We start from the raw sequence: 24,673 nt of genomic DNA, 5'->3' as shown, positions 1-24,673 counted from the left end.
GTTGCATGACCATATTGGGCATTGACTTTTGCTATTGGCATTTTATTATGTGTATGAGCATTAGCAGGACCACTACTAGCAAAAAGTGCCATGGTTTGAGTCTTTTCTTGTCACTTCAAGTGGTATATGGATTGTTAGCTATATCCTTTTTTTATTGATAAATCATGACATTCATCAGTAACTTTTCCCTTAATACTTACATCAAGAGCCAATGCTTTCTTTGAAATTGACAAACATTTTTGGATTTCGAGCACCATTTCTTTCACTTTATTCCCACATAAACTTTTTTACTAGTGGAGGTTGAAAAAGCAGTACTACTGCAAGTCTTAGTACTGGGATGCTCCTGATATATCTAAACTGATCTAGACTGATCCGTGATTGACAACAGGATTACTTGAAATTGGAGCTATTTGTAGCTGCCACCAAACCAGATGAACATCCAATAAGACAGGGAAAGGAGGGACTGTTCTCTTGCAATTCAGATACTCCTCCACAATATTATTCAAAGGAATGCAGTTCGTCTGTTTTAAAGAAAAAAACAGTTTAGTTTTTTGGGGGGTTTAGAGTTGTGCTGTCAACCCTAAACCCAAAAAATTATGCCCTCACACAATAGCATCATTAACATTCAAACACTTGAAGTTTAAATCAATAAAAACTTTTATGGGGTGTGAGGTCCACTTCTCAGGCAAATTCAGTCTTTTAGCCACTTGCCAGTACAGATGAGATACTTCCCTTACACAATATACTTCTGATTCAAACACTTGGATTTTAAAATCAAGAAACACTTTGGGTCTGATTCATCAAGGCATGTATTTTGAGCACAACCCACTTTTATTATTATTTGCATGTATTTTGACCTTGCATACTCCCGAGAGCCTACCAAAAGCCTCCAATTGGCAGTACTGCACCAGCCTTCCCCATCAGCTACTGATGCAATCTTCACTCTCAAACAAACAATACAGAAGTGGAAGTTGGTCAATCAATTTATAGGTTCATAACAGGTGTTTGAAATGGTAGGGTTATCAAAAAGGGATTTGTAGTACCTCTTGATAAGTTAGCTCTCAATTTAACACATATATGTATGGCCCAAATAAGGCCTTTCACTGTTTAGAGTTAGGACTCCCCTATTATCAGAAGTACCTTGACAGGGTGGGTGGGTTTCCATACATTTGCTAATGTGTGCAGCTGAGATTTCTATATTTGTATATTGAAATTTAATAGATTAAGATTTATAAGGGTATGAGATTGACATCAGAGAGGTTAATGTAGCTGATAAGGGGATGATATGAAAGGGGGAAAGAAGTGTTAAGAAAATCAGAAACTGAGCATAGTCTAGAGGAAATGAGATCAAGGCAACAGCCATTCCATTGAGTAAAGGAATCAGTCCACTGGGTGAGGCCAAGGAAGCAATTTAGAGACAAAGAGAAGTTAAAAAAGTAGTTTGGACACAAAAGCAGAATTTGAATTATCAATAAAGATTTTAAAATTAGCCATGATGGTGGTGATATCAGAAGAAAAGATATGAGGGAGGTAAACAGAGATATGTTCAAGTAATTCTTGGTTTGGTTCAATTAAGTGATATACCTGTTAGGCTGACTGGTCTCGTAATAAACTTACAGAACTTAGCGGTAGAGGTCTTTGCCTATAGCATCCGCTTTTCCCGTAGAGCTTGATGTGCTCACAGGTACTTGGATCCCCCCGGGTCTTAATTCTATTGTAGTGCAAATTTATTAACAAAACTGCAGCGACAAGGCTGGAGGAGGGAATCCAGATGTCAAAGACCTGCCTATAGGTCAGGACTGGCTATAACTGGAAGGGAGGCTAAGCCCTTCCTGCCTTAAATACTCAAAGGGACCAATCAGGAAGAAGGGAAGGGAGATAGGGAGAGGATAGGGAGAGTAAATGAGCCCCAGGAGATGTGTAATTAATTCATAAATTTAGCCAGCATTGCCGGGACGTGGCGCTGACTAAAACAGCATCCCGGCCATTTCTCTGACAACGGCCCGGACACAGGAACCGGAAGTGATGTCTCGGCTGTTGTCATGATGGGATAGACAATTTTCACCGACACTCTGCCGGCATGTTAACATAGTTAATCATAGTTAATGAACACCAGTCCATAAAGTTCAACCATTTTTGGATCTCCTGCAATTCCTATATTATATTTGAAATTGATCCAGATGAAGCAAATTCCACTCTATTTCAATCTTGAAATTTTTTTCCTTACCCAATGTTGCAGTCTTATTTTTCCCTGGATATACTACTATCCTTAATTTTAATTAGCGGTCGTATCTCTGGGTACCCTTTTCTGCTAAAAATTTGTCTAACCCTTTCCTGAACATATCAATAAAATCTGCCATCACAACCTTACCTGGCAATGAATTTCATATCTTGGCTGCCCCTACTTTTAAAGAACCCCTTCCTTTTATGGTTGTGAAAACTTCCTCTCATCTAACCTTAGGAGTTGACTGCATGTCCTGTGTACAGTCCTTGCGGTAAAAAATTCCATGAAAGTTCTTGACCCTTAATTCATTTGCACATAGTAATCATATCCCCTCTTGGATGCCTCTTTTCTAAAGTAAACATGTCCAAACTGGCTAACCTTTTTTCATAACTTAGGGACTCCATACCCTTTATCATTTTTTTTGCCCTTCTCTGAACCCTTTCTAGTTCCAAAATGTCTTTTTTATAAAAGGGTGCCGAGAACTGTACTCCATAATCAAAATAAGGTCTTACCAATAATTTAAATTGTAGCAAAATCACACCATCTTCCCTTGCAACTATGCCCCTTTATATACATGCAAATACTTTATTAGTCCTTGCAGCTGCTGCTTTACATTTAGCACTATTGCTAATTCTACTGTCTACGAGCACTCCCAAATACTTTTCTATTATTAGATTCCACTAAATTTATCGCATTTTATTTATAGATTGCATGCTTGCTTTTGATCCTTAAATGCACAACCTTACATTTATCTATGTTAAACTTCCTTTTACAATTGGCCGTTCAATCCTCAAGTTTATTCAAGTCCCTCTATAGAAAAAGTACATCTTGCTCAGATTTTATTGCCTTTCAAAGTTTAGTCTCATCTGCAAAAATGGAAACCAATGTCATTAATAAGTATATTAAAAAGGAGTGGCCACAGCACGGAACTTTGAGGTACACCACTTAAAACTTTTGACCAATTAGAAAATGTTCCATTAATTACAACTCTCTGTTCCCTATTCTCCAACCAGTTTTCAACCCAAGTACAAATGTTGTTTCCTAGACCCAGTTCCCTTCTTTTGTAAACCAGCCTCTTGTGTTGCACTGTATCAAAGATCTTTGCAAATCTTAATAGACCACATGTACTGTACTACCATGGTCTTAGTTCCCATTAACTTCATTGTAGAAACTAATTAGATTAGTTTGACATGAACTATCCTTCACAAATGCATGCTGATTCCCACTAATAGTCCTTTTGCTCACCAAGTAATCCTGAATACTATACCTTAACATACCTTCTAGTAGTTTCCCCACTTTTGATGTCAGGCTTACAGTTCTATAATTCCCTGGTTGTGATCTCATTCCCTTTTTAAACAACAGCACCACATCTGCTAATTATCAATCTTTTGGTAATGAGCCTGATGAAATTGAATCTATGAAAATTAAGAAAAGCGTTCTATCTTTTTCCGAGTTATCTCCCTAAGAATGATTGGGTGTATGCCATTTGGACCTGGAGCTTTATTTATATTATTTTTATTCAGTTGCCTTTGTCTGTCAAGTATTAACAGTACAGTTTAATTTCCATTTGTATGCATTATTACTAACATTTGTTCCTTTCTAGTAAATACTAAAGAAAAGAATGTGTTTAATACCTCTGGTTTTTCCTTACTATCATTAATCAATTCACCCATCTCAATTCTTAGGGGTCCTATAATTTCTTTTTTTATCGTTTTGCCATTTATATACTTAAAACACATATTATTGTTTGTCTTACTTTCTTTTGAACTTGTTTTTCATTTTCTAATTTAGCCAAGCTAATTGCCTTTTTGCATGTTTTGCTAGATTGCCTGTAAATATGGAAGGACTCCTCAGTTTGTCAGATTTATACAATTTAAATCCACGCTTCTTCCTTTTCATCTCTTCCGTTTTCTTTTTATTTAGCCACATTGGACATGATTCTTTTACATTAGTTTCCCATAGGAATGAATTTATATGTGTATGTTTCCAACAACATTTTAAAGACAGCCCATTTTTCTTCTGTATTTTTTCTTTCAAAAACTGTATCCCAGTCTGTGCCCTTTATAGACTCATTTAGCATATTACAATTTGCCTTTCTAATTGTTTCCTTATACTGTGGCTTCTGGAGGCTAATTTCAAGTGAGACCATATTATGATCACTGTTTTCCAAGTGCTCCCTTACTTGTATATTTGATATTACGTCCACATGATTGCTAGGTCCAATATAGTCTGGTTTCTAGTTGGTTTCTCTACTATTTGAGACATGTAATGGTCTTTTAGCATGCTCAAAAACCTCTTGCCCCTAGCTGTACCACAAGTCTCAATTCTCCAATCAATGTTCGGATAATTAAAATCCCCCATAATTAAAACTTGAACTAGTTGGGTAGCCTTTTAAATTTGCTTTAGAAGTTGGGCTTCCTCAATCATACCACTATCTGGTGGTTTATAGTATATCCCTATCAGCAACATCTCTGGACCTTTTCCTCCACTGGACATTTCCACCCACAATGCTCAATATTATCACCAATACAAAAATCTTCCTGTATACTTGGTTTTAACACTGGCTTAATATAAAGACACACTCCTCCTCCCATCTTATTTACCTTATTTTTCCTGAAGAGAATATTTCCTTTGAAGTCAACTGCCCAGTCATGTGTATCATCCCACCATCTCTCAGTAATAGCTATAATATCATATAGTTTGTTTATTGCTACTAGTTCTAACTCCCCCATTTTACCTGTCAGGCTTCTTGCATTTGCAAGCATACCCTTAAGTCTATTGCTCCCTTTCAGTAATCTGTTTTGCTTTGTTATGACTGGTTTTCTTATTGGCTTTAACAAGGGCCTCTCCTTATCGGCTACCTTTAACTTTTTCCCCTTTCCAGTCCCTTGACTCTTTTTAAATTACCCTTTACTACTCTCAATGTCTAATAAGTCAATACTTGCTTGTCCCTCCCCCAAAATCCTAGTTTAAAATCTCCTCCATTCTTCTAACGATCCTCTCCCCTAGCACAGCAGCGCCTCCTCATTCAGCGCAATCCGTCTCGACAACAAAGATTGCATCTGACCAAGAAATCAGCCCAGTACTTTAAGAATCAAAACCCTCCTTCTAACACCAATCTCTTAGCCATGCATTTACCTCCCTAATCTTCCACTGCCTCTCTGAACTAGTACGTGGCACAGGTAGTGTTTCTGAGAATGCTACCTTGGATGTCCTTGTCTTAAGCTTTCTTAAATAGCTGTGGAAGAATATTTCTAGTGCTGCAACAAGCAATACGTGCTGCAATAAGACCATTAAGACACATGACTAGGTTCTGTATATTTATGGCTGACACTAGTTTCAGTACAAAATGGAGGCTGGTAATAGAATTAGTGCAGTGTTGCCGGAATTTGGATCTGTATTTCACAGACTTCAATAGACCACCACCAATTAAAATATGTCCCTGATTCTTTATTGTAACAAGTTACAACACACACTACTAAATTGCCCACATTATGTTATATTTAACACTGTCTCTGGTAACAAAATACTTAACAGTTGATGTCATACCTATAACCACCTTACTCTTATACTTAATAATATAAATAAACCAACACCACACCGAACTTGTTGGCAAATAAAGAGCTGTTAATTTAACCCAATAACACTGCATGGTGGGGGGGAACTGTACACAAATTGGCAAAGGCCGAATGTCAATACATATGTCCAATTGCAGATCACTTAGCCTCTGGATATCAGTAACTTATACCAGTTTTACCTGAGTGCATCCTTTTTATTTGTATTGAGATGGGGACAATAATCCCAGGCATTACAGAACCCAAACCCTTCTAGCCTAATCGTAATGCAAGCAAAAGCTCTCACTCAGTGGCTGTAGTTGTTCCAATCCTAAGCCAATTCTTCAAAGGGAAACAGGTTCCAAATGCTTCCTATTCATGTAATGTGCGCCTCAACAACCTCATCCACTGATGCTATAGTGTTCTTATGGTAAACCAGGTTCCCTTATGGACCAAGGCCCGCCACCATATCTGAGTCTTCTGTAACCAAACTCCTCTGAATCTGCCTAATATACAGATCCGAATTCTCATTGGGCAAATGAATCCCAGATGAGCAAATGCGACTGAGGTCAAAATGCTCGATCCATGAACCTCTAAAAAGGTGGGTGTGCGCCCAAACCCAGCCACCTGAAATAACTCTTCACTACTCCCCATCAACCACTCCCAATGGGGAAAGACCTCCATATTCCTCAGAAAACTACATTGACAGAAGATCATGTCAGGCCAGAAGGAATTCATCTACACCAAGTCAGATCAAAACAGGGAGTCCTTAGGGTATGTCAGAATGGAATAGCGCCAGACCAGTGTGACACAGAGCAGAAAGCAGCAGAAGACAGAGTCCAAAAGAATAGCAAAGTAAATCAGACAGGGAAAGAAAAGGAGGAGGAGAAAGAAACCAGAGAAGAAGAAACATGAGACATTGGAAAGGAGACACAAGTGAAGGAGAGACCATAAAACTTTATGGTGCCAAAAGCCAATCAGGCCCACTTGTAGAGGAAATATTAGGCAAAATCCCTTTGCACCCTTGCTTCCAAAAGAAACAAGCGATCAAAGCCTTGTGTCACCCAAATGTAGAAAGTGTAGAAAGGACGAACAGAAAAGCAGGATAGCAGAGAAGCCGCATATTCATAAAAGCAATTGACTTTAATCTGCCTAATTGGTGAATGTATTGCATTGCTGCACCATCTACAGCTGTGGTCATGGCCGCACCAATTAAAGGAATTGTTTCCCCCAACAACATGTTATCCACTTTCCTTATGCCTGGTGTTTGCTTAAAAGCAGCCATTAACGGTATGCTGTGAGGGAGACCCATCACAATGCACCAACCGTGCTTCTGCTGTATTGGAATGCATAAAGGTAAACTCAGGAACAACTTAAAACCGGCAAATCGAGCCATTTGTCCTAGGGAACAAAGAGACCTGCTGCCTCCATTGTAACAGAGAAGCTACACACACATAAAAGCAATTATCTTCCTCATTGCCAAACTCTGGGATGCAAGCAGTAGCTGTGCCATCTATTACTACGGATATGGCCACCAAACCAAAGAAATCCCAAGCAGTGCGTCATCCACTACTCCTGAAGCCCATTGTTAACCTAAATAGCAATAATAATGGGGGGTTGGGTATTAATTTCCTATGCACAAAATACTGACACAAAAATTACCGGCATAAAAATACACTGAAAATACAATACCTAACGTTGTAAACACTGACAGGCCAGTAATCCCAACAGCTAAAAATACTGAAAAGTAGGAAATACCTAACATTGTAAACACTGACAGGGAAGAAATTCCAACAGCTGAAAATACTGAGAAGTAGGAAATACCTAGCAATGTAATCACTGACATGTAAGAAATCCCAACAGCCTAAACACCTACATGTAAGAAATCCTGTCACATATAAAATACTGACAGTCTGATTGATAACAATGAAAATGCCGACAGTCACACTGCCTGAAGGCAATGCGAGTGAGTCCAACAAGCTGACTGTATACTGTTAAAAATAAAACAATTACAAACAAAAAAGTGTAGCGTCCCCCCTTATAAACACTATTAACCCTAGTGTCACCAGTCTACTGCAGGTTTCTGTTAAATCAGGGGGAAAAAAAGCGTGGGGTCCCCCCGATTTCATGAAAACCAACACTAGGCCACCCAGCCGGGGTGGGTGGCACTATAGCAGGGCAACACGCAGCAGGGGTCCCTCTGCCATAATGACAAACCAACCCCTGCTGGTTTAGGTGGGTCTAAAAATAAAAATAATCAATAGGCAGAGCGTAGCAGGGATATTCACACTCTGACACCTACAATATGCCTGACAGTTAAAGTATGGAGATTCCCATGTCAGTATTAGTCGTGCTCAGGAAAAACATTATATTACTCATATCCATAACACCATGTGCATATATTGGGGGCTACAACCCATGTTCATACCTTTCAAATAATGAGAGGTGTATAAAATAAAAGAAATCATGTTGCAGCCAGGGAAAGACATACACTCTGACCATTAAGGATACCTATAATTACAATAATATATTATATATATATATATATATATATATATATACATAATTTCTTTTTTTCATTTACATAATAAATTCACGTTCCAGGCCTATCAGACATGCACATGCTTGGGATCATGTGAATGTATGCATTCAACATAATGTACTCATGAGGCCCCGTTGCGAATTAACAAGCCGCTCCACTAGTTATAACTGGCCCTGTATCTGGATAATCATCATCATCACCATTTATTTATATAGTGCCGCAACGCTGTACAGAGAACTCACTCACATCAGTCCCTGCCCCATTGGGGCTTACAGTCTAAATTCCCTAACACACACACACAAGGACTAGGGTCAATTTGCTAGCAGCCAATTAACCTACCAGTATGTTTTTGGAGAGTGGGAGGAAACCGGAGCACCCAGAGGAAACCCAAGCAAACATGGGGAGAACATACAAACTCCTCACAGATAAGGCCATGGTCAGGAATTGAACTCATGACCCCAGTTTTGTAAGGCAGAAGTGCTAACCACAATCTCCCTGTAATGGCAAACAAATCCACGATAATAACCCTGGAGAGCTGATCACACACCAGAAGACCCCACTGTTAGCATGTGACTGACAAAATTTCCCCCATTCAATGTACGAGTTATCTGCCGTGAAAAATCGTTGGCGCTAACTCCTGATCAGCTAACCGAGGAACTCTACAATCGCAGCAAACATAGACGCAGGCGAAATATCATGGACAGAAAGCACTTTATGCTCCCCTCACCAGACAGAACCATCTTCGGAACTGGAACAGAGAGAGGCCAGGGTGCACTGTGGAGTCGTCATTGCCAGTATACCTCTTGCCATGATGTCAGAGGGAAGTGAGCTCCAAACGGACAGAACCAACCTTTGAGCCTGAACAGAGAATGGCCAGATTGTGAGCCATGGAGACACCATTGCCAGCATAGCTCTTGCCGTGATGTCACCTTGTGACAAAATCACAAGGAAGTGGGTTCTGAGCAAGACAAAATAAGGTGTACATAGCGCTGAAAGTATTGAAGCCATTGTTAGTACTAAGAGGCAATATATGGAAACAATACCAGAAAAGAAATAAGCTTGGGCTCGGTGGGTTCCCTATCATGCATGGAACCAGCTGCCTGGCAAATATAAATGCCTGATATGCATCTCAAACAAAAAAATAGTTGTCGTCAACGCCTATTCTGAAACACTATATATCTGCGCACACCCAGAAAAAATGAAACAGGAGGTATTTGCTTCTAGTTACCATTTTATGCAGTAAGCGCTGTGACTTCGTCAAATTAAAACCTATATTAATAGTATTCCGTCAGTATTGACTGTTATACCTCTATACCATATGCAGGTAATTGTTTCTATTCATATGAGCTCTGACAAATTAGGATGTCATGCCATTTAGGCTCAGTCAAGCCATTGAGAAAGGCTTTCTGAGAGTGTCCATGGGGACTTAATTATGTAACCTAGCCTTCAGGATAAATCAACAAACATAGCAACACAACATCATCCCAAAGTTGAAAATAGCATATTGGAAGGCATGATAATGGATAAAGCAGAGCATGATGTCATGCATTACAAAACAAGTACAGAATGTCAATATCATGTATCTGGAGTGCAAGGCAACTGATAGATGGTCAAGCCAATGCATGAGCTTGAATGCCAGAACATATGGAGACCTAAGGGCATAAAAAATCCAACCAAAATCATGGCACATAAATTTACATGTATATATTTGTGAAATATAAAATTGTTTCCGGTCTATGCGTACGTGTAATGGAGGGCAGTCTTGTTGGAATACCATTCTGGACAGTAAGACCCTCAGATTTTGAGGCATTCTAACAAGGTAGGAGATGTACCAAAAATCGACACAAGTATTCAGGGCAGTGAGGCATAATATATGACTCGCATCTGAATGTGGAAAAAGCAAAATGTAAACTGCAAATATTGCAACATAATTTGGAAAATAATGTAGAGCAAATATCACACAGATGTTATTTAGTTTTCAAAATGTTTAATTTTAGAGTAAATACCATAAAAACATGCCTACTAGAGAGAAATTGTAGTATGTACTGTATATTTTATTGTAAACCACAACCATTCATATTACCACACTATGGGCCTGAGTCATTAAGGAGAGTAAAGCATGATAAAGGAGTAACTTTGCACCTGGGCAAAACCATGTTGCATTGGAGGTGGAGGTAAATTTAAAATGTGGGGACAGATTTTTAGTTGGGATAGTGCATGTCCTAGATCAACTTTAGATTTCAGTGAAAAAATAAAGCTATCAAGTATTTGTGTGTTACATGAAAAAACAGTCAGTATTTTTCTTACATGCAAAATAATAAACTAATTTGCACCCCTTGCATTGTAACATGGTTTTGTCCAGGAGAACATTTACCCCTTCTTTGCCATAACTGAACTAAATACCATACCTCTCTCAAATTACCGTCCCATCTCTCAGCTCCCTTGCCCCTCCAAGCTTCTAGAGAGACTTGCCTACACTCGCCTCACACGCTTTCTTTCCGCAAACAACCTGTTGGATCCTCTTCAGTCTGGCTTTCGTTCTCAACACTCCACAGAGACTGCGCTGACCAAGGTTGTTAATGATCTGATCACTGCTAAGACTGAACGCCATTACTCTCTCCTAATTCTCCTTGATCTCTCGGCTGCATTTGACACCGTTGACCACTCTCTTCTCATACAAACGCTGCAATCCCTAGGTCTTCAAGACACAGTTCTATCCTGGTTCTCATCTTACCTCTCTAATCGCTCTTTCACTGTTAATTTCTCTGGAGCCACCTCTGCTCCGCTTCCCCTATCAGTTGGAGTACCACAAGGCTCGGTGCTAGGTCCTCTGCTGTTCTCTATCTATACCGCTTCTCTTGGAAATCTAATAAGTTCCTTTGGCTTTCAGTATCATCTCTATGCGGATGATACCCAAATCTATCTATCCTCTCCTGATATCTCGACATCTGTGTTGTCCCGTGTAACTGACTGTCTTTCTGCCATTTCATCTTGGATGTCCTCTCGTCAACTCAAACTTAATCTTTCTAAAACAGAGTTAATAATATTCCCACCCGCCAACAAGAGCATACCTGACATTTCTATCTCTGTTGATAACATGACCATAAATCCCACCCCACAAGCTCGCTGCCTAGGTGTAATCCTTGATTCACGCCTATCCTTTGTTCCCCACATTGACTCTATATCTAAATCATGTTACATACATCTAAAGAACATTTCCAGAATCCGCACATATCTCACACAAGACACTGCTAAAACCTTAATTCATGCACTAATCATCTCCCGCATTGACTATTGCAATTCCCTCCTTACTGGTCTTCCCAAAAACAGACTCAAACCCCTAAAATCTATTTTGCATGCTTCGGCAAGACTGATTTTCCTTGCAAATAGCTATTCCTCTGTTGAATCACTCTGTATGTCTCTACACTGGCTGCCTGTCTTCTACCGAATCCAATATAAAATACTTTTACTAACCTACAAGGCCATCAACAAAGCTGCACCAACATACATCTCCTCTCTTGTCTCAAAATATCTCCCAACTCGGCAACTCCGTTCTGCAAAAGATCTGCGTCTCTCATCCACCCTCATTACATCCTCCCATTTCCGGTTATAGGACTTTTTTCGGGCTGCACCCACTCTATGGAACTCTCTCCCTCACACAATAAGACTCTCCTCTGTTCTACAAACTTTCAAGCGTTCTCTGAAAACCTACCTATTCAGACAAGCTTATAATATTCCTCAACCACCATCTTAACCTCACTACCTTTAGCCTGTTACACAATTTCACACAAGACAACTACCCCCGGACCAACATTGTTGTGTGACAGGATCATTTAGCTTATGAGTCACCTTACCTTTGCAGTCTGGCTGGGCCAAGATGCAAAATGTATACTTAACCTCATGTGTCAATCTCCCATTGTCCCATAGATTGTAAGCTTGCGAGCAGGGCCTTCTCACCTCTTTGTCTGTTTTACCCAGTTTGTTTATTAGTTTATTACGTTTGTCCCCAATTGTAAAGCGCTACGGAATATGTTGGCGCTATATAAATAAATGATGATGATGATGATGATGATGATGATGATGATACCTCAAACAAACTGAAGAGTTCACACTTAGCAAGAACTGTCCAGAATATTCATTAATATATGAGTGGCTGGAGGAGCGGAGAGGTGGGGTTACTCTATGCCCCCCAGCCCAAAGAGGCTGGCATCAATGAAATGGGCCCCCATACAAGCAAAGTGTAGCAGTCAGATACAGGGCCCATCCTGCATGAACTCCCCTTATACCTGTGCCACACCTGAAGCATTGTGAAGCCACCGCTGCTGGCCAATGAACGCAACCGCACCCTCTCCTGAAAGGCAGAGTGACTTTCACCCAATGGGAAATCCTGTGCCTGAGTTAAACTTCCTTTCGTGCCTCTTATTTCTTTTTTGTCCTGTAAGTTCACCGGATGAGAGCGGGTTAGGGATGGAGACACGAGGACACCTCCAGGGATAGGCTGGAGGACCAGTGGCACAGGGGCAAAAAGCAGTCAGTAGGAGGAGATGGTGGGGGAGGTGAAATGAGCGGGGCAAATGACTGGGTTGGCTGGTGAGACAGTGCACACATGTAAAGATTAGAACATAAAACAAAATAAATAGACAGATTGAGGGAAAGTAAGAAATCACAGAATATGACATACAAAAAGCAATGGAAATAAGAATTATGGGCTTAATTGCGCACAAAGGGAATTAAAATCTGAAGTTGCGTTCAATTAACTAAAGTCACCTCTCTAAGGGGTAAAGTTAGCAGAGGATGGGGTATGTCCATATGATGTCACTAGGGGAGGGTTAATCAGTAGTCCATAAAAGTGTGAGGCAGAGTAAAAATCATTCTCTAGAGATCCAGGACATTTGGCTGCAGCAAATCACAGAGATAAGTGTTTCTGTGATAGCTATAATAGATATTGTATTCCAGGGGTTAAATGTATTAAGTTCAGATTTCTGCAAGTCGCCGGAAATCGTTGACTTTGCAAGGGAATTTTAAAGCAGCGATGGCTTCTACAGGCACTTGACTTTACAAGCCTGCTGTCAAAAGTGTAAAAATAGATAAATGTTCAAAAAAAGCGTGGGTGCCCCCCGCTCGACCACTATTAACCCTAGTGCTGCCAGCCTACTGCTGGTTGCGTGAAAATCAGGTGAAAATATGCGTGGGGTCACCTCGATTTTCATGCAACTATAACTAAGCAAACCAGCCTGGGGTGGGTGGCACTACAGCAGAGGGACATGCTGCAAGGGTCCCCTTGCCATAATGAAAAACCAACCCCAGTCTGTTGAGCGCTGGGCTGGATTCTCTAGGGAGTGTGGTCCACCAAAAAAAACTAGTGGGCCTCCCATCTAGGAATAGCCAGCCCAGTGCTGAAAGCACTAGGGCTCTACCTGCCCCGTGGGCTATGGGTAGTAGGGTAATAGTGGCAAAAATTATGTAAAAAAACAAACACCATTTTGTTTGGTGGAACTACAGGTCGCAGCCATGCCAGGGTGCCCTAAACAGTCTTGGCATGCTGATGCTTGTATAGCTACAAGCACCAGCATGCCCATGGCAGCCAGGCCATGCTGGCACTTGGAGAACCACAAGTGCCAACATGTCCTGACACCCAGGGCTGGCTGAGACCTGTAGTTCCACAAAACCAAATGTTAAATAAACCACAACTTTCTGTTTCAAACCACAAATTTTTAATAGAAATAAAAAAAAACCAATAAATACACTAAACACCCTCATTCATACCACATATATTTATTAAAAATAAGAAAACCCCAATTTACTCACCAGTCAGATTAATTCATTTGTTGTCAGCAGCTTTTAATCCAAAAATGCTTGTAAACCATTTTTTAGTCCAAATGTCCCTGCTTGTAAATATCTTCTGTTCTTCTTGGCCAGAAGAGCCCCCTTGGTGCTTGTACTCTTCTGTTCATCAGGCCAGGCGGGCCCCCATATTTGTAATCCAAACCGGAAGATGCTTGATTGAAAAAAAAAAAAAGATGAGAGACAACGCTAAACAGCTTGTACACTGTACAAGCTTCAATAAGCAATGACTATAGCAGAGCCGCAAGCTCTATTTATAATCTAAGGCAGCGGTTCCCAAAGTGTGCGCCGAGGTTCCCAGGGGTGCTGCTCACTGTCACAAGGGTGCCGTGGCCAGGAAAAAAACAAAACAAAAAAGCTTAAAAATCCAGCGGCGCCCGGGACTTACCATCCTCCTGAGGATGATGCTGGGTCCCAGGCACAGCTGGATTGGTAAGAAGACAGAAGAGAAGACAGAAGAAATAGAAGGAAGAAGGCCAAGTATGGTAAGTAAAGAAACGGAAGGGAAATTGCGATAGGAAACAGCAATGGAGGGGCAAAAGAATGAAGGAGGGGCAGAGTGAGAAGGATGAAGAAGGGCACAATGTGAAGGATGAAGAGGGGCAGAGTGAGGATGAAGAGGGGCAGAGTGTGGATGAAGGAGGGCACAGAGTGCGGGGATGAAGGAAGGCACAGAGTGTGTGGATGAAGGAGAGCTCAGAGTGTGGATAAAGGAGGGTACAGAGTGTGTGGATGAAGGAGGACACAGAGTGATCATTTTTGTACATGTTATTGCTTTATTTTGTTTGATCTTATTCCTCTGAATATTAGCTGTAAATTATTCTTTGACGGAAATATAATTGAAAAAAATATATAAAAATATTCTTTTCCCTTGTATTTATGTGCATTATTTTTGCAAACAACTTACTAAGTATTTCTGTCCTGACCTAAATACTTTATTTTGACCCAACTAGTTATATAACGGGACTGCTCTGTAATTATTTTGGAAGGGTGTATTGAAAAAATTATGGAAACTCTAAGGGTGCCGAAAACTGAAAAAGTTTGAGAACAACTGGTCTAAGGAATTGCAAATTTATTTGGACATTTCAAGCAGGAACATTTGGAATTACAAATTTATTTTGGTACATGGTTTACAAGCATATTTGGATTAAAAGCTGCTGACAACAGATGAAAAAATATGATTGGAAAGTATATTGAGGTTTTCTTACCACAGTCTGGTTTACCTAGTGTTGACTGCATGAAAATCAGGGGGGAACCCCACGCAATTTTTTCCCCGTTTTTCACGCAACCAGAAGAAGGCTGGCAGCACTAGGGTTATTAGTGGTCGGGCGCTTTTTTGTTTTTGAACATTTATCTATTTTTACACCTTTGACAGCTTACGGACCTCCAGCTCTTTAGACAGACAGTGTAACAGTGATGTTTTTACTAATCATGCAGCTAGGCAGCAACATGTTGTATTTTGATTTTTAAAGCAAACTCAGGAGAGTTTGCTTAATCTTAGCTTCATACATTTGAGACTTATATAGCTAGAGTGGTAAACAGTCAGGATTTTGATCACTATCGATTTTGTAAATAGCGATTTTGACAGAAACACATCTCTGGCGATTTTAAATCAAATCTCAGTTTAATACATCTGCGAGATGAAACACCTGAGAGAAAATCGCTGGATTTTCAATATCGGAGCTTCATACATTTAGCCCCAGGGATCTGTTTCAGAAATGTACATGCTGGCCCACACTAGGCTTGCTATTCAAATGCATCAACTATTCCAACACCAGCATGCAAAGGTTTAACATGTTCAATCAATGCTCTTCATAAAAGGATAATAGATTCAATAGAGTATCAAGGACAAAACTTGTTAAATTTTAAATTTAATATACAAAGATACAGGGCATTTGGATATGAGAACAAACAGATAACAATTGACATACAAATAATGAATGCATAATTATTATAAATACAAATGGGATGACATTACAGAGTATTAACTTATGAATGATAATCTCTATGCCTGGGGCAAGCAAAATAGATGAACAGTCCTTCACTTAAATTGAGACCCCAAGAGCTAACGATCTCTTGTAAGTGGTCTGCTCTGTTAAAGACACTTTGTCACCTTTCCCCTCCTACAGGGGTTGGTCTTCAGGGGAGGCCTGTGACACAATTTTACAACAAAAATGTACATCTTCCCTGTTTAATCTCCAATTCTAAAATGGAACGTATATTTTCTGAGGAATGTCACACAGACCTAAGTTTATCATTAATGTATCCAATAGAAATTTACCTATCTAGAGATACCAAACAGAGATAGGTCAAGTGTGTTAGCTGAGCTGATACTAATTTCCTCCCATTCCCTGCAGGACAGACAGCATTATTCGATGTATGGCATGCCCTTCCTCATCCTATTTATGAATATGTGCTGGACTACTAATTATATTGAGTGTAAATGGCATTTTGGAACTGACATTTTATTTGCCTATATAAAATATGGCAAGCCATCGTGTGACCACTTCCTTAGTGCCAAAAACCACTACAGTGCCAGTACATAGCTCACCCCATAGGGCCTTTGAATCTGCTCAGTTCCTCCTAAAGGTGACAATTGTTTCTTATAGTTCTGGGTCTGCAGAGCCACAGTATAAACACAGTCCAATATTTCTGGCCTCATATTTTACATCTTGGGTGAGGTCATTAGCCCTGTGAGATGCATTACACCCTAGCTTACTACATGGTTTCACTTTATATACAGTGTTTACAATGCAGTCCCATATGATTATGCTTTCTTCACTACAGTTTTATTTGATATACATTATTTGCAATAAAGTTCCTTGTGATTCTGCATTATTCACTACAGTTATATTATGATTAATCCTTATAAATGTGATTCCTCCCTTTTCACTACATCTCCCGCTTTTAGGAAGATGACAAGTGAACTGTCTGTAGCAGGACAGTTTTTGTGTCCAGCTGGTGCAACACTTATTAAATGAAGGCACAAAATTTTTGCATTTAAGCATTTAAGCTTTGCCCTGTTTCCTGTGCCAGCTGCTGTATTTGGCCTCTCTGTGAAGCTCAATAAAAGGCTTCTCTATTAGACCTCCCCTCTTGTCAGCCTAAAGATTGGATCCTCTGCATGCAGCACTGCAGAGTATGTCATCTCTAAGTCAGCATCTTGAGACAGAAACAAAGGGGGGTGCACACTGGTATATTGCTCGGCAGTGGGATGTGTTTGCAATCTTGGATCTAAGGGATTCTGTGGGACAATCACCCTGATAAACACAATCAGGTCCACCAGAGTAGCTAATCCTCAATACTAGATTGTATTGTCTTTACAGATCCATAGGGAATGAGAATATTCCCCATCTCTTGTGCTATAGGTAGACAGGGCACTGCTATTGCCTTTAATTGGTTCCTGGCAACGCTGTCTTTATATGATGGGACACACATTAACAGAGTTGCTGGGTTTTTTTTGGCGCCTTCTGGGCGAGCAGAGCGATGGCCTTTTTTAATGTAAGTTTGGCTCCATCGTCTGGCATGTTTGCTGTGTATTTTATTATTGTAAATTCAGCTTCCCCCATAGTTTGCTAGATGCGCGTGCTCACGCCTTATCTGCTAGGCCATGGACAATTGGTCACTTTGCTCACAAGGGTGTATAGCTTTTTTGGTGCATGGTGTTGAGCCCCATCCCCTTTTATTTCCTCCCTCATGCCTGTTTAATGTTGCTTTAAGCAAACACTGGGCTTAAGGGGTATGGTTTACATGCTGTTTGGTGGGCATTATATTGGATTGGTGAGGCCACATCAACTGTTGTACATGGTGCGGCCTATGTTTGTGTGGCTTTCCTGCTATTTGAACTTTCTTTTCTTCCTTTCTACTCTTTCTGCCTTTAGGTAACACAGGACTTTGTGTGCTTGTTGTTTTTGGAAGCAAGGGTGCAAAGGGATTTTTCCTAATCATTCCTCCACAAGTGGGCCTGATTGGCTGTTGGTTCCACAAGGTTTTTTGGTTTTACCTTTGCTTGTGTCTACTGTACAATTTCCCTTGTTTCTTCTTCTCTTGTTTTCTTTTCCCTCCCCTGTCTACTATCGCTGCCTGTTTTTCTGTGCTGTCCCTTTTGGGCCCTGTCTCATACCGATCTCTGATCTGTGCCTCTCTTGTTTGGTGCTGTGTTGGGCTCCTCTGTTCTGACATACCTTAATGCCTTCTCATTTAGATCCTACCTGGCATGGATACCTTCCATATGGCCTAACTTGGTCTTTTGCTGGTCCTAATTAGTTCTCTGTGGGAAATGGAGATACTTTCCTGCTAGAGGTGGTTAGTGAGCTGTAGTGGTCAGTTACTTTTGGTGTCCAGGTTTGGGCATCCACTGAGAATCTTTGAACTACATTTCATTGTGCTCGCCTCTAGGGGTTCAATGATTAGTGTCACAACTTACCTGTTCAACACTCCTGTGTTGCTGATTTCCTCTCTCTCTGTGTAGAACTCAGTGCTTCCTGGTTTGGGCGGTCACGTGATCGTGGCTGGGAGGCGGCATAGTCTTTCTGCAGAGTATATAAACCTCACTCTGAGACTATAGCAGTGTCAGAGCAACAAGTGTCTCAGCTTGTCTGACTCCTGGCCCTTGTTCGGTTCCTTTGCTCTCGCTCTCCAAGTTTCTATCCTGTTCATTGACCATTTGTGTACCAGACTCTGGCTCAGCCCTGACACTCCATCTGATTCCTGATTCTGCTACTGCATTGCCCTCCTGTGTACCAGACTCCGAGTCCGTTCTGACTATCCTTCTGCCTCCTGACTGTACCTCATTGTCTGCCTGTGTACCAGTCTCCGGCTTGTTTTGACACTCCGCCTGCAACCAAAACCTATTATTAACCATTCGTGTACCTATTCAGAGTCAGTTTCTCCGCTTGCTGTCAAGTGCTTCTTTCCTCTCCTACTGTGTTCAGTATCGTGTGCTACACCTATTGGCAGGTCTGGGGACAGCGACCTATGGGTTCTCGGGAGCTAAGTCCATCCCGCCTTGCGACGGTTCTTGGTAAAAACCAGGGAATCCGTTAGACTCCACATCCTTGGTCGGCCAGTGCCAATCTAGGTTAACACAAGGAGTTCTACCTCTGAAATTGTTACAATTGGGGGACGAACATTACAGTAGTGGGCAAGCTGAACTAATTTCACTAACGAGTCGGCTATAGTCTTTGTGCAAGAACCACCCCTGTAGATCGGCTTGTGGTTGCACATCTTTCAGGTCAGGGGGGTTGAGTGTTCTGCAGTGTCCGTGATATATTATCCCCGTAAGGAAGATAGGTGTGCCTGGGTGAAGTTATAACCCACATTGCTGATATTCACAGAGGAAGTTGACTTCTGTTGGAATATTCGGTTTTGGGCCTGGCCGTGCTGCCTGCTGTTTTCTCCTCCACCATATAGATGCCAAAATAAACCCCTTTATTCTTTTTGCCACAATTACAATCTTGTGTCATTTATTTTAGATATTACGTTAAGAGAGTAAGGAGAGTTTATGTAAGGTAATAGAATATCAACCGTTAAACATTTTAAAAAGACTGAAGCTGGAAGGGAAAAAGCACTACTTATCTTCCCAGCTTTTCCTAGATCCAAGAGACCAAGTTCACTCCTCCTTGGAACTTTATAGCCTTTCTCTTAAGTCTTCCCTTAATTACACCAACATTGGGTGTACCCAAACCTTCCCTTGTTTTGCTAACCCTTTTGAGATCCAAACTAGCTATATACTTAAACTTCAGCTTTTAAACTTGTTCACTCTTATTTTCCATCCCTCAGTTCTAATACCTATTCACAAGCTGCAAAATCCTCATATTACATTGTGATTCTCATCCTTTACAGACTGAGGGTCATACTGAATACACATTACATACCAAAATCTCTATGAACCTACACATAAAAATTTGTACTGCCATAAACACTACATAATAACCCTTCTACAATCAGTGACAGGAAATGACTGGGTCACCTCTGCTATTATATTATACATTTAACGAAAATAGAGTAGTCTAAAATGCATAATATATGTTAATGTATTTAGATATATTTTATATATACAACATGTTTTAGCTCAGATTACTTCAGATTTCTCTTCTAAAGATTTAGAGCCAGAGATTATTCTTTGTATTTTAAAATGTATTAATATTTTTTGTGCAGTATAAAGGCAATTTCAATATACCCATTAAGCACAGATGTTGTTTTGTACACATCTAAAACAGCAAGATACAACACATACTGTACTCTTTGATTTAGACTGAAGTGGGGTATCATTTCATGTGTGTTTAGACTTGAGAAGTGGATTATAATTAGAAGAAGATGGCAGTTGCTCTCTCACTAGTTAATTTTCAATGCATAACAACATGAAAATATTTCACCTTTCAAGTGAATCTCATTACACATACAATAGAAGTATCTATCTTAAACTATTGAGACTAAATAAAATGAAAAGCATGTATACTTAATTTTTCTCATGCGTTAGACATTTTTATTTTAGTTATGAAATTATGTTCTTAAACTGAAAAAAGCATATTTGTGTATGCTATGCATGTATGGGAATTTGTTTAAAAGTGTTAATTTTATTGCATTATTTTTCATTGTTTATACTGAGCTCATCAACAGTATATTTCAAGAGTGTATCCTGAAAACAGGAGTGAAAACATATGCTGTCTTTGTCTTATCAGTTCCTTTGCATCAGACCTGCATAATTAAAAGCGGGTAATAGAGATGAACATATCACTCAAGTTTAATTTTTCCAAAACATTAATTTATATCAGTTATTATTATTATTATTATTATTATTATTATTATTATTATTAATGTTTATTTATATGGCATCTCAAGGTGACCGCTGTGTCCTACAGATTGCAAACAATACGACTGTACAAGGTAAAAACAGCACAGAGCAATATACAAGGAGCTGCAGTGACCGCTAATTCAATTACAGGAAGGCTGAATGGTGAGGGGTTGGGGGGAGCAGGATACAATCTTCAGAAGCTGAGAACCTGTGCACAAAAGTGTGGACACACCTAACAGGTTAGGAGCTACCGGAAGAGGTGCAAAGATATGCAGAAGTGAGGATAAGGGCAGAAAGCCCATGGAGGGGGTGGGCAGTGTAGCTTGAGCAGGAAGGAGGACCCTGCTTGTAAGAGCTTACAACCTAAAGGGAGGGGAAACAGAAAGCAGACACAAAGGGGAGTCGGTGGAGGGGATCTGAAGCAGGAGGAGCACGTATGATAGATGGAGGTAGAGAGAGAGTGAGGTAACCAAGCATAGAGAGTTGGTTAAGCAGATGTGTAGGCTTTTAAGAATAGGTGAGTTTTCAATGCCCATTTAAAGCTGCTCAGACTAGGGAAGAGTTTGATAGAATGAGGTAGATCGTTTCCATGGAGGTGGGTAGCACAGGAAAAAGTTTGGATTTGGAAGTGGGATGTGTTGATTAGAAAAGAGGAGAAGTGACAGTCATTGGCTGAATCCAAGGGATGGGGGTGTATATGGAGAGAAAGTTGGAGATGTATGGAGCAGTGGAGTGAGAGAGGGTCTTGTAAGTGAGGATGAGGAGTTTGAAAAGGTATCACATAAAGGGCCAACCTATCGATGGGTCAGGTCCTGGTTCTCTCATGTGCAGCTACCTCCACCGCTCCTCTTCAGCATGGTAAAACTGCGGCTTCCTCGGGCAGTCGCCATGCACAGACTTGGTTCATTCATTCCCGGACAGTTCATTGAATCTTTCCTCTAGTGTGGTTGCGGCTTTACCTGGTTCATGTTAAAAACTCCATGTACCCCTGCTGCATACCATTGCACCTCTGCTGATCCAGTCTTCTTGATGCCAAGCATTTCCTGGACCTCCATGTATCCATGCTGCAGACCATTACATCTTTGCTGATCCAGTCTCCTTGCTACCTAGCATTCCTGGAACTCTGTGTATCCCTGCTGCAGACTGTTACACCTACTACTCCTACTCTTTCATCCATCACCCTCTAGTGGTTCTCACCTGTTACCTACTTGGAAATCTACAACTTGCAGGGCAGAAACAGAAATGCCCATACTGCCTTGTGGGGCTCACTAGTGAAAACCTTCTGTTTCATTAGACTCTGCACCTCCCAGTACGTACCACTAAACCAAGTAGATCCTGAGGATCCTACTATACCCCGACCATTGTGACAAAAGGATTCTCTAGGGGCCTGTGCAATGTAAAGCTCGGCAGAGAGGGGAGGCAGATGAAGAGTGTCATGAGAGGAAGATAAGTCTATGAGCCACATATAGTGTAGAATGAAGGGGAGTGAAAAGGGAGCATGGGAGGCCAGTGTGAAGGTTACTGTGGTCAAGGTGGGAAATGATCAGTAAGTGGATAATAGTTTTGGTGACATCCTGGGAGAGAAAGGGCAGGACGCAAACAATGTTGCATAGCAAGAAGCGACAAGATTGGGTAAGAGATTAAATGTGCATGCAAACGAGAGGGAGGAGTTGATGGTGACACCCAGGCAGCGGAGTTGGGGAATAGATGAGATAGTGATATTGTTAACAGTGATAGAGAGGTCAGGTAGTATGAAAATCTAGAGCAGGGAAGACAATGAGTTCAGTTTTGGCAATATTATTTTTCAGAAATAATGAGGACATTCAGGAGGAGATGGTGGAAAGGCCACTAGATACTTGAGAGAGGAGGGAAGGGGAAAGACTAGGAAAAGAGATGTAAAGTTGAACATCATCGGCATATAGGTGGTACTGGAGGTGATGAGTTCGACTAGGGATGTGGTGTACAGAGAAAAGAACATAAGGCCAAGAACAGAGCACTCTGGACAACTACGTGGAGGATGGAAAGATGGAAGGAAGGGGAACTAGAAGTGAAAACAGAGAAAAAGCAGTTGGAGAGATAGGGGGTGAACAATGCAAGAGCATAACCAGAGGCCAAATGAATGAATAAATGAAGGGTTTGCAACAGGAGCGGGTGATCCATGGTGTTGAAGGCCGCAGAGAGATCTAGGAGCATGATCAAGGAGAAGAGGCCCCTGGATTTGACTGAGTGAAACAGATGAGAGGGGATGGGATCTAGTTTGCAGGTGGATGGTTGAGAGGATAGTATGAGAGAATGAACTTCATCACCCAAGGTAGGGCGCAAGAAGCACAATAGTTGGGGCCTGGAGAGAGAGGATGGTGGAGTGGTAGGGGTGGCAGAAGAATTATGGGAAGAAGAGATATTGAGGTGGATGGCCCCAATTTTAAAAGAGAAAAAGGAGACAAAGTCGGTGGCAGAGAGGGAGTGAGGAAAAGTAAGTTGAACAAGGCAAAGAGGTGGGGTCGATTGGAGGACTGAGTAGAGATGAGGGTCTTAAAGAAGGATTGCTTAGTGAGGGAGAGGGTGTAACTATGCTAGGAGATATTATTTCATAATCATTGTTGTTAAGCCCCAGATAGCTATGAGTTTACACAGAAAATACTGCACATTGCACAGAGAGAGAAAATATGTATAATGCCGACTGCAAATTAAGAAAAGTACCTGGAAATGCCCTCTGAATTTTTTTTTAACCATTGTTTATTGACAGTCAGATAACATACACAGTGAGAATCAAGTACATTTTACATCATTTAGAGTACGTTAGTTGAAGCGATACGGAAAAAGGACGACCAGTAGTTCTTTATTTAGATTAAGAAAGTAACAGAGCAAGAATAAAAAAGAAGAGAGAAAGAGAGAAATAGAGAGGTAGGAATTAATAAAAGATAGGCAGAAGTGTGGTGTGGCAGGAACCACCCAAGGGTTAGAGGGGTAGAAAGTAGAAAGAAGGGGGGGAATGGGAGTAGGGTGTGACCTAATAAAGGGGTAGTGCTACTGGATGTAGGACATTCAGGGATCCCAGACTTTGTTAAAGGTTTTGAAGAAGTTACATCTATTGCTGGTCATGTACTTCATGCAGTGAGTTTGCCAGATCCTGTTAGTCACAGCGATGAGCGAGGGGGAAAGCGACCTGCTTCCATTCAATGGCGATTTCACATGTGGCAGCAGAAATAATGTGGCAAGCTAGTTTATTTTGGTGCCTAGCGGCTGGAGCAAACCCAAGGAGTAGAAGAAAAAAATTAGGATCGAAGGGTAGGGAACGTTGAATCCCAGTTTCTATAAGGGATTTAATCTCATGCTAAAGAGGGATCAATTTTGGGCAGTCCCACCATATGTGTATAAATGAGCCTATGCCAGAGCATAAATGCCTACATCTGTCGGAGGAATCAGGTAATATCTTATGGAGGCGTGTAGGGACGTAATACTATTGATTGAGGAGTTTATATATGTTTTCTTTTATTCGGACACAAATTGAACTAGAGGCGGCAATGTCCCATATTTCCGACCATTCCTCATCATCAAGTGGGTAGCCCAGTGGGTTGCCTCGTGAGGGTCACAGAAGGAGAGCTAAATTCAGAATAGATAGTGGAGATGAGACCTGATGTTGATGCTCAGCGCAGACACAAAGCCTCAATGGTAGTGAGTGGACTAGAGGTAAGACGAGATTTGATGGTAGA

Source organism: Mixophyes fleayi, chromosome 5, assembly GCF_038048845.1.
Source record: "Mixophyes fleayi isolate aMixFle1 chromosome 5, aMixFle1.hap1, whole genome shotgun sequence".
NCBI lineage: Eukaryota > Metazoa > Chordata > Amphibia > Anura > Limnodynastidae > Mixophyes > Mixophyes fleayi.
The sequence above is the reverse complement of the archived record's forward strand: the minus strand, read 5'-3'. Positions refer to the sequence as shown.